This window comes from Phalacrocorax carbo, chromosome Z, assembly GCF_963921805.1.
Source record: "Phalacrocorax carbo chromosome Z, bPhaCar2.1, whole genome shotgun sequence".
Lineage (NCBI taxonomy): Eukaryota > Metazoa > Chordata > Aves > Suliformes > Phalacrocoracidae > Phalacrocorax > Phalacrocorax carbo.
The window spans coordinates 79371384-79383861 of NC_087548.1; the positions used below are offsets into that span (position 1 = coordinate 79371384).

General features: G+C 35.7%; 1 protein-coding gene across 3 annotated transcripts in view; it reads right to left on the reverse strand.

The window, feature by feature from the left end:
* Nucleotides 1–12478, reverse strand: part of EDIL3 (EGF like repeats and discoidin domains 3) — a 259990-nt gene that overhangs the window by 186554 nt on the left and 60958 nt on the right. The window lies entirely within an intron of this gene.

A 12478-nucleotide genomic window follows, 5' to 3' on the forward strand; every position in this document is an offset into this window, starting at 1 on the left:
CTGGGACACAGGGTAAGCACTGGCACAACGGGTAGACTCAGCTTGCTTAAGTAATGCTAACCAAGCAGATTTTCCTTATTCTTCAATTGCTCTTCAGTAAAGACACCCTATTCAGTCAATTAGCATTGAGGTGATCAGCAGCAGAAAGACATACACTCTGGAAGATGCACCACCACAGGCTGCTTCCTATGCTCAGAAGTTGAACAATTCTCCAGTATTACCAATGTGTCAACACATTACTTTGATTTCCTACCTAATGTTATTGAAAATGGCCTTCAGGAAGAAAACACAGTGTCTGTTCAATTCTTGTAATTCCTCAGTTTTAATACCCTTAAAAAACCCCACCCTATCACAGTTCTACAAATACACGGAAATACAGGACTGCATCCTGTCCCCAATGGGATAAGTGGGCATAATCCCAAAGAGTGCCCTAGGCTTTGGTCAGTTTCAATTTATTTTTTTTCTCAGATAATTAAATATATATTTAGATGCATTTTTTATTTATCTCAAGCTTCATTTTACAAGATGTGTCGGTACTGTCTGTTGCTTACTATTGTTTTTACAAATACTAATACTTTGTGCAGTACAGTTTTGTTTTGCAAAATTTTTGCAAATGCAGCTTGAAGCAACATTTGTAGATAGGCAAGTATTAAAAAATACATACATTATTTTGTATGCTTTTTGAATTGAAAAATTGCCAGTCTTTTGCCATGTATTTGTAAAGAGTTACGGAAATCCACTTGTTTATGTCAGTAGTACTGACATTATAATATTTTTTGGATGACAGTGGTGGTAAGGGAACTCAAAACTTTTTCATTCCCTTTCTGGCACATAGACTTCAGATTAGTACCTGGTGTAAGAATTCCAGTCTAACAGTCAATTAAGAAATTTAATTGTTGCACAAAACTGCCCTTATGGATTCTGTGCATCTGTTCCAAAAAACACTAGTTGTGCATTAGTTTGCTGGGTTATTTTAAATTTTATTTACTTTTAATCTGTCAGCTTTAAGCTGCCTTCATGACACAGAGAATTATCATGTGTCTGCATAGTTGGTACTAACTGTTTTGTCTTGAATGTTGTCCAGCTGATGGAGAACTAGAGCTATTTGAAAAGAGTCAATGACATAAGACATTATCTGTTTTCCGAACTGATTCCAAATATGTCAAGACTTCTCATTTTCAGTTCTTGTTGCATTATTGGGGTAGCAAAGGATGCTTGTTTTTTACTTCATGGGACTTAAGCATTTGGCTATGAAAGAACAACTACTGTTAACTGAAAGCTCTGACAACTGAATTCCCAAACCTTTAATTAAATTAATAAATTAATTAACATCCTGGAGCAGGAACACCTATTACGCAAATCCATATGGATATTCTGATTAAAATGAGAGGGGACATTTTAACTACATGTTTCCTGATTCAGTGTTCTTCTGATTACAGTTATGCAATACAAGAAAGAAAAATGAAGGTAGAAAGACAAAATACTGTTTCCATTTGTAAGTTTTATATTGACTGACAAGAAGAACACTACCCATTTTCCATTATATTTCCAGAAACTGAAATCTGCTACAATGACCAAAGTGTCCATACTTAACTCTGTATTTTTCATCTGTCTGAAAATTTGTATTGGCTTTTTTGGTCTGAAGTAAAGTGACATGACCTACAGTTTGGGATTAATAAAGCAGATGCTGTCCTTTAACAACAGTCATTTATTTCCATGTTTGGGAAATAACTGCACTAAGTGTTCTTTTGACCCACCACGGCCCGAATTCTACTGTCAGTCACTGGTGTAAATTTTCAATTGTCATTATATCACATCACAGAAATAAAATTAGTCCAGCACACCTCTGAAGAAAATGGGACAAACAAACAAACAAAAAGCTCCACAAGAAAATTACCTAGCCTGTCTCATTCATGTGATGCTAAAGAGGGCTAAAGAGGGCAAATCTATACTTTGAACAACAATTGTTGAAATAATACCATAGTATGATGTCAAATACAATGCAGTCAGAGATGAGCTGCTGCAAAGATACAAGCAAGCAATAATTCTACTTAAGACTAGATACCAGTCTTTGCATACTTAAATTAGTAAAACTCACTTAAAATGTTAGTACCCTTATTTATGACTTAATGTCTGTGAAATTGTGCAGAACAAAATAAATATCACCTTTGAATCAACAATATTCCCCTCAATTTGCATTTTGTGCCTCTTGAGAGGTCATTCATATTGAAATATTGAACTCTAATTTGTTATAAATTCTACTGAGTTTGATGAACAGAATCTGATTTTAAAGGCTCTGTTCTTAACAAAAAAATGCTTACATGGGTGCACTTTGTCTTAGCACAATTGATTAAGGGATTTGTTACCATTAAAACTCTATGTTGTATGTGACACAACTTTTAACACAGCATTAGTGTTAGAATTTAACCTTAGAGCCATGGGGAATGAAAGAGTAAGATAAACCCAAAGAAAGAACTATATTCTTTGCAGTAACTCTTACAGAACTGTGCTCCGTGCTGCTGTCTTTCCATAGCGATAGGCAATATGCTGTTTGTGAAACAAACTGCAGTTTGACAAATTTTTGTAAATTAAATAAACACTCTAAGAAGAACTTCATTATTAAAAAAAAAAACAACCAAACACCAAAACCCAATTACTATTGTACTTTTATTAAAATATTCTGAAAGGGGTCCAGTAAGAATGCAAGTGTCAAATAAAAACAATAGTTCATGTTATTCTTCACTATGTCTGACTAACCCTGCACTTTGCACTACATGGCTACTCAAGCATCAAAGTATGACTGTATTCTGTATACAGAATACGTAGTACAACTATTGCTGCCTTTACTTCATCCTCAGGAAAATCTCAGACAATAAAATCTCATTGCATCAAGCTGCATCAAGATTTGACACAAGGATCTGTGAAACAGAATCAGCAAAGGATACACTGACATGCCACCCTGCCCCAGACTGCCACTTTGAATTTACCCTTTAGGGGACTCTTGCTTTGAAGTCATGTTATGTATGTGGCTTATATGGTATATATAAAATAATATATGTATACACACGTACTTATTTCCTCCTTTTTGCATGACATCATGCAGGGAAGAGTTAATGCAATCCACGTTCTCTCAGACCATACTGTACTGAGGAGCAGACAAAACATTTAACATGAGTAGAGGATACTAAATTTGAGGGTTTTTTTTTTTTTTCCTCATGTCTTTCATTTCTTCAGACCATTCTTAAGTAAGTCCTCAAGTGAACTGTCCATCCTTTCTTCAGAAAACATGGTTGGTTAAGAATAAAAGAAGCAAGACAAAAAGAATAAAATTAAAGTGGAGATCCATACTTACTCAGAATTAGAATTTTAATTAAGAACCCTCCCTACTTCTCCAAACTTAGAAAAAATATATAGCAAACCTTCAATAAAATAGTGAGATATTTGCTCTCTATAACAGTTAGGGTTTTTTAGAAGACTATGACACCTTTTGCCCATGGTGAATAACAATCAATGAACCTGGAACTCTTTTATTAAAAGCACTTGGAGAGGAACAGCTCTGGAAGTCCGTGATTCTCTGTGACATACCTTCAGGTAATCACTCTTAAGTCATACCCTTTGCAACAAAATACTGAACGTGCAATATTGCTTCTTTCCACACGCAGGTAATGGTGGGGAGGAGGGTAAAAATTGTAAATCCCCTCTTTGTCAAACTTTACACTTTTATGTAGCATACTTTTTGATCCTATAAAACCCTACAAAATGTTACATGACTCTTGACTGAGGAGTGCAATACTTTGCTTGACAGCAAAGGACAACCTGAAAAAAGGAACTCAACTGCTGTGTATAAATAATGCAGCATACCATGACAGTAACGGTTAGCCTATCAATCTTTGTCAAGAACAGAAATTCAAAGAGTTTATGACAACATTTTTTGTGATATGACGGCTAAAGAAGATGCACTGTGCCAACAGAAAAGAACCATCCACAACCATCTGCACGGATTACTTCATAAAGCACTCTTTGTTGTAAAAGCACATAGACCAGCCAGATACTGTTACGATATGCAAATCAATTTCAAGTTCTCCAGCTTTTGTCAATGAAAAAAAGAAAAAGAATTATTGACTCCAACTTAAAACTATTTACTCCTTAACATTATAGCTCCTGGGGTAAGAATATATTTCAAAAGCTAAGGTACGTGAGTACATGGGAAAAGCAATTCAGTCCATATGCACAAAATCATTAGCCTGAAATGAATAAAATTTCTCTTAACACCTAAAATGATAGCTGTTACAATTTCTGGCAGAAGTGTTACTGTAAGAAACATCTGCCTGAGACAAAGAAATTATGACAAACAAAGAAGCATGTCTTCAAAAAATCACATGGATTCACAAGATTTCAAAACTGGAAGGAAAGAAGTTATAGAAGAAAGATGATTTGGGTGCTTGGATACATTTTCTTCTATAATTTAAGAATACAGCATAATCTGTGAAACAGAAAGTCTGCATGGAAAAATTCAGGCCTATTTATTCTTTTATATACTGTGCATTAAATATAAATCTGAACACATTTAGTATGCATTACATATTGATGTAGTGAAATTTACAGAAGCTGATACTGAGGTAAACATACTGATAGTGTAGGAGTCCAAGGAGATGCTGACACCCAGTGAAACAAAAGGCATGATGAAATCTACAGGTAAGCCATTGCAAACATAATGACATAGCTGTTCATGGTGCCAGCCACGCAAGTTGTTAGGGAGGTGCAACACTCTTTGCTGGTATGCTGTATAATGGGTGCTTTGTAGCTCATGCATTTTGTTTCCCCATTGATGGGAAGAGGTGGATGGTTGTTCCTACCTAAAACAGCGCTGTATTTTTATTTAATTTCCTATATTGCCACATGAAATATGACTTATTTTAAAAGCTCTCTCTAAAGAAATAAAATTAATAGCAATTCCCTTTCATGAGAATAAAACTTGCTACAAAGAAATCTCCAGGTGGTACCAAAGAATAAACAGCCCAGGAAAGAGCCAGTCTATAGAAATTTGGTCCTGGGATAGTAAATATGAGTCTCAGTTCTGAAGCCCAGAAGAGCAACTAAACTTCAGAAGACAACTGAGAAAGTACTTGTCACCAGTAGCAGTTTCATGTTAAAATCAATTTTCAGGAAAAGAGTTTTAATAGTTTTCTGATTTACAGAATCATCTGTACAGTGTCCAAGTTCAAATCCATTTCTCCACAGCTAAACCACTACTAAGAAGCAGAAACATAAATCATATTGAAGACACACCTGTGTAGAGATGCAAAATGTGAACATGAAAATGGATGAGCTCTGCAGTTTTAAAGAAATTTGTACACTGGTTTTTTTTTTGAGATTTAATGGTGAGGCAGCTAATTTGTTTTTCCTAAGGTAAAAAGACAGTTAAATAATTAACTTGTATCACTTATTATTTGAAAGGGAAGTTAAAGTTTTTAGATACCAATAGCTCATCTACCTCCTTCTGCTTGTTTTCTGGGATGATTTGCTTACCATGCAGGTAGAAGGTTCAGCAATCTTTCTATTGAGAATATTCATGGCAGACGGTTTAAATGGGTTTAGAAAATGAATAAACTGATGTCATCAATTCTAAATGGCCGCATATGAATTGGATGGGAAAACTTACAGGAGAATGTAAATCTCAGAATAATTAACTCGTGGTTTTATCACAAGTCTCATGAAAATTGAGGTAGTTGCTTTTTCTTCTGAAAGCTTCTGGGATCAAGAGACTGTATGCATTTAAACAAGCTGTACCTTGTAGTTGTGGAAGAGAACTGAAACATACTCATATAAACTAGGTGTAGACATTTCTTTAAATTTAACTTTTTCCAGTTTTGTAATCTGAGAGGATGCACCAGATGATTTTTGAAAACCTAAGGTGGTATTACGAAAAGAAAATCAGATTATTCTAAGCAAAGAATTCTTGTTCGAATACCACTCTGGGACTGGACTGAAGCATTAATCCTGGGTGAAGATGAAGTGCTGACTCTAAGCTTTGGATTTAATCTAATAGTACAGTACTGTAAAAGTGTGTCCCTACTTTCAGGGTTAGAATTGAGTCCTAAAGTAATGTCTGCAGAGATTAATTTATATCATAATAAATCCACTTCTGCCTTAAAAAAATATAATATCTTCCCTTTCTAAAGGTCTACAGTATGCCCTACTTTATTCATTTGAATGTGAAAGAGCAGTAGGTCACTGTACTTCAGCCTGCTGTGTTACAGACTTTTTAAGCACCTGATGTTTGACAATATGAAATACAAGTGGAAACAGAAAACAGCTTAAAAAGCAAACCCTTCTCTCCTTCATAGGCTGCAGAGAGTGCATTTCTATGCCAACTGGCTCTGCAGGGAAAAAGATGAACTATTCCTGTCATTTCAAATCTTTATTAGTAAAAAATGGATCAAAAGTGATTAAAGGAGGAATATGGTTATATAATGCTCTTCTGAATATTTTTACAACTTGTGGGAAATTTTTCATGCACACACTGTCAGGAGGATTTGTGGAAAGCTGTCATCAGTTGAGACATTGTTTCATCAAAGGAAAAAAGATATATTCCCCCAAACTGATCAGCTGATGGTATCAGTGGCACACAAACCCCAGCACCCAACCTCAGCTAACAGCAACGATGCTCCCTACACGAGCAGGGAGATAGATGGTAAATGCCTATAACAAAGATGCCTTAATCCCTCTCAACACAGCCTTCCACAACATGTTTTCTCTCTGCATGCTCAACAAAGCTGGCAAAATTTACCTAGGCACTCCTTGCATGTACTCATTGGATCTCATCTGTCATTCACGTCAACCATGTTTATACAATTATTTGCCACTTGCTAACACTCACGTGAATCAACTTGTATTTCTGCACCTGTTCAGATCTATGGGGTGGCAGAGGTTTATGAAAAAGGAAAGAATAAGAGCTTAAATTGACACTTTCTGTACAAGGTACTTAAGCTAAACTGTCTCTCCATTAAGTTGTTTTGTTCAATTAAAACTTTCAGAGAGATATCGAGTCATGACGGAAATACGTTATCATTTCCAGCCACCTGTCCTTTGGTTTTAAAGCTGATCAGGAGATTTTTAGTAGTATGATCACTTGAAATTTCTCAGTAAACAAAATATTCACGTTTCTTGCTAAAAATATATTTTGCAGATCTACAGATACAGCTTCACTCGTTTCTGTCAAAAATTAGCTGGGCTCCTGCAAGCTTCTCCACTAACTGCTTGTAGGATCCATTTCTATATCCATGATGATCAGATGGTCAATATAGAAAACTAGATTTCTTGTTTGACTTAACCTACATTGAGTTTTTCATCATTAGCTCTTCCAAAATCTTTCTTCAAAATATTCACGGTTCCCAAGGCTCTGGAAATGCCTCAAGCCCTTGATGAGGAAACAAGTCAGACAAACATCAGCTTCTCTTTTGCCCACCCCCTGCCTTACATGGAGAGAAAATCCATACACACAGTCAATACAGCAGCACAGTCCAAAGTGTTCCCTTTAAAATATAGAGTCGTAAGTGTTTATGACTTTCTCTAGACAGGTAACCTCTTCCTCCCTTCTCTTCCTTATGGACTGAGAGCACTCAGGTACACATATTCTTACTAGTCTTGACAGAAATCTTTCCAGTTTCTACTTTCACTTCACCAGTGAAGCAAGATGGTTTAAAAAACAAAAGCACACTTATTGTGGAATCATCGCTTTTAAATAACTATTCCCAATTTCAGTCCACATTTTACATCTCAGTTTTACATTTCCATTTCTCTTTTTTTGTGCTCCACAGCTTCTGAGGTTAGCAATTTGAAAGCACCAGAGTGTGTGTCGATGTGTATACATTAACACATGTCTATTTAGCTGCATGCTTATGTACTAATACATACTTTATATATATGGAAATGAAGGTGTTTTGTTTTCCTTTTGTTTGCCCTATATTGGCTATATTAAGGCACCCATTGCTAGGCAATTATTAATCTCAGCACTGGTCAATTTATCTTTTCCCATCCTTAGTAAATCCAAATTTGAAAGCTGAGCAACTAAAAAGTCATCATTAACAGTTTTTAAAATTCTAATTAAATTTAATTATATCCTATCTTCACCAAAATTAAATACCTTAAAACAATACAAATTCTAAACACATTCTCATTACACTTTGAAAAGTATTCATTGATGCCTAGTTACTTTTATTTTTGGATTTCCACTCTTAAATATTATATTTGATCCTATTTTTAATGTGTCAAGCCTATTGAAGAAATGGGCAGCATTTAATATCCCAAGTTAGGTATCCAAAATATGGAATATGCAAAATTTATAGTTATTTTTTCAAAATTTTGAAAAATCATGTGATTCCCATAAAACCCTTTAAATACATGTCTAGATATACACAAAAATATATGTTTATTTTAAAAATGCATATACATTCACCTCCTTCAACAGTTTCAGATCACGTACTGAAAATGAAGGAATATTTTCTGCTTTCAAGCAATATTCCAAACCGAAAAACATATTTGAAAATACACCATATGAAGCAGTCAGCAATGACCTTGTCTAAATTAGAAAATAGCCTGGCACAACACGAGCAGAGCAGTATGGCAAAGCATGCAGTACTCAGCCTTCTGTGTCTACACTATATGAAGTCTGTGGATTTTGTTTCAGATTTAGTCACTCCCCTCCATGTGGTTTGAGGGTGCCCAAATGACCAGTTGTTGGTTCAGACCCTTAAGTAACCATTGGGGTCTCCACCTGAGTACAGCTTCTAGTCCGACGTGCTCGGGAACGAATCCAGCTCACACCTCGGCGGGCAGAGGCAAAGTAAGTGAAGGATGTAGAGGCAATCACGGGATTCGCTTCCAAAGCCCACCGGCACGCTAGATGACCACTTCAACAGACATGCCAGCACTGAATACTCTTCCCTACGTGAACTTTTCCTACAACGAGCTCTTCTATTACACCAAACCCTGCAGCTAAAGAGGATAAAGCAAAATATTCTCTAAGTTTCCATTGTTATAATTAGCTGATCTTACTGCGTTCATTTCATGCATTTTTTGGCCACATGGATATTTAAATCTGTCACCACTAAAGTTCTGTCACGATTGAAAAAGACATGTCACCTAAGGAGATACAACAGTATTGCTGGTTTTCATCATTTTCTTTCTGATTTTACAGGAAGGTGATGTTACTGATCACACTCAGAATAATAATTAGGTAATAAAGATATGTGTCCCTCCAGTGAAAGATATGAAATAATAAGGGCATTACAACTGTCAGCTACAATAAAGAAGTGATTCTGTTTATTTTGGACGATGCAGCTGGCAGTAACCTGTAAGCTCAGCGGGTGACTGATGCAAACCCTTTTGGTAACTTTTGCTAAGAGTCTCTGGAATAATGAACAGATGCAATTTTTACCTCATTTGTTTAAACTTGTTCAGAAATAGAATAAAATCTGAAACTTTTGCACATACAAAGACTCCTGTATAGGTGTATAACATACTGGTACTTGTAAACGAGGTTTCTTCTAGCCTAGATTTTCCCCAAACACAGAATAAGATTAGATGAAACAACGTTATCTACCAGGCACATTTTAACTGAAGGCATCAGGCGAGAACTGAGTGTGAACCTCTGAGAGCACTTATTCATGCAGCAGCATCCGACACAAAGACACCTAAACCAAGGACTTAGCCAAGGCGGGAAATTGGATTACATAAAATCCATTGATGGTCGCAGTTGCTTCACGCACATGCGCATGGTACTCACTCGTGCAGCATAGCCTTGACCTTAAGCAACTACTTAGCCTTAACTGCTCTGCAGCATTCCCCAGGTTTTCTTTCGCAGCAGCCACCCAAGCACACAAAGCCACGCTGCAAGGACTGTGGCAGACTTTAAAAGCCACTTTATGACTCTTTACAGGAATGTTAAATAAAAAAACAGTTTGCGTATGTCAAAACCTTGCCTCGGTACGGCCACACTGCACTAACTAACTGTATTCTTGGCTGTGTTTTTCAATTTGTTTTTATTTTCTACTGTAACTTGTAAACCAAACCTAGACAAAGGTGGGTAGCAGCTTGAATGCGTTTGCTGTTTGTTGGTTGGTATGAAGTAAGATTTGAAAATGAAGAACTGGGAATAGTCATTGAAAAAGGGTGAGACAGGAAAAAGTCTGGCAGAGAACAGTATAAATGAATGATACAAATGGAGTGGCTGAGAGTGTGATGCCTTTTGCACACCATAATATAAGAGGGACTGTAATTGTTATTTTAATAATGGCACATATAGATCCTTGACTAGGAAGCTAAATAACTCTACTGTTTCAGCTTCTGAACACAGACAAATGTTCCTATAACAACCACTTTCTTGTTTGGCATCACAAAACAACAAAAATATCTGGAGAACTGAAGTATACTATAATTGCTTCTAGTCTCAAGGTCAAGTCATTGACCTGCCCTTCAACATCCCAGATACATCCCAAATTCAACAGCATGTCTTAAGTGGGCCTGAAAATAAATCTGGTCTCCTACTCTGGCTTAATTAATAGGAAAAAGAAAAAGGGGGGTTTGCCTAACTGACCTTTTCTTTTATTATTATTTTCAGTTTATCTGCAGCTTTGCTTTATTAACTGCATCCAGATAATGTTAACGTGGTTAATTATGTATAGGGTGTCCACAATGTACTGTTTGAAATGCAGTTGTCGTTCTTTGGCACTTAACAGTGTCCTGAGTCTGCATGTATAGCATATATTTTTAAAAACACAGGACTAGGCAGAAAGTAAATACCAAAGGAAAGGAAAAACACAAAAAGGAGGTAAAAAATACTGACCATTATGAATATATATAATTAATAAATGTAATCTATAAAAACAAATTAATGTCCTTTTTCATCAAGGGTAGAGGAACAAAGGGAAGAAGGTGATTACAGTTTAATGGGTACAATTAAAGTCATAAGCCTCTGTCACTCTACATAAACACCTTCTGATCTTTTTCCACTTTCCATGCTCTTATCATTTGCAAACATGGATGCCATAACAGAGGACTGTAGTGTTTTTAGAGTAAGACTGAGGTCTTTACATGGATTTGTGGGTTGCTAGCATTACAACAATAAAACACGTATATTATATTTACATACACATATACACATGTATATGCATATAAAGTACACAACAGTATATAATAAGTAAAGGATACAAAACAAAATTATAGATCGCTACTACCTTCAGAAACAAATAAAGGATCCAGAATTGAAAACACTCGTGGACATAAATATCCTTTTTCTCAAAAGACTTCATGCATGTACAGTTTTTCATGGAAAAAAATAATGGAAAATTCACTTTGCTCTGTAAAACCTCAGAGCCCTTCAAGTAAAAAAGATGAAAGAATGATGATTTTCCTTCTCAATTAAGTCGGAGATAAAAGTAGATGAAAGCTATTACATTTTAAAAAATTAGGTTACTGCTGGGGAAGGCTGCTTAAGCCACTGGATTGTTGTAGCACAGGAAAGAGATGTATTTAAAAAAAATCAGATTGAGAGATTGAGAGACCTAGTTTAAATTCTAAGGGTATACATAATATTTCTAGATTTTTTTAATCACCTCTAAAGAGTTTTTAAACTTGCAAAATCCTAAAATGGCATTATTTGGAAGCACTTGAGGGGTTGTAACATTTTCAAATATACAACTTACAACTGTATTGGTTTATTGTCCATTTTTCAGTAACTGTTTATGGCAATTATTGCAGTTGGGATTTCAGATGGTGGATATCATTGAATTTGTTTCTAAAAAAAATTAATCTGAAAATTAAAGGTGATTTTAAAAAAATTCAGTACACTGTCGTGACACATTTGAGTTCCTGATACCGATAATAAAATACTTCTTAAACAAAATTGAAGTATTACATATCTACGAAGCCTTCCAGTTTCAACAAATCAGCAGTTGCTGACACAAAAAATGTTTTGTGGAATACTCCTGAGAAGTAAAGCTTGCCTTCTAAGGAGGACAGCTGCTCTTTCTCATATGTCATCTCTATTATATAGAAAGTACCTAAAAATACCCTCTTCTGATTCACCATAAATTCTTCTGCCAGGACATCTATAGAAAATAAGCAGATAAAGCAAACAGAAATATAAAGCTTTAATGTAAAAGTATATGTTTTGGGGACTGAATGCATTTTTGTGTAAAAGTGTAAAACTTTTACACAAGTGAATGCAGCTTATGTTGCTTATTTTATTGACCCCCAGTGACTGGCGATATCCACACAGAAGGGCAAGTTCACCACTGGTCTCCTAATTCTTTCTGTCCCTGTACATCAACTTATTTTCAAACGTGTTCATTCAATTAACTTAATTCAGTTTTCTTTCTCTCCTTCCCCAAACACAAAATGCGGACCGCTTCCTGACTCCACTCCCGTGCCCTAACTTACAAATGTTATTTTTTATCGTTTGCCGTTGGCATCCAGT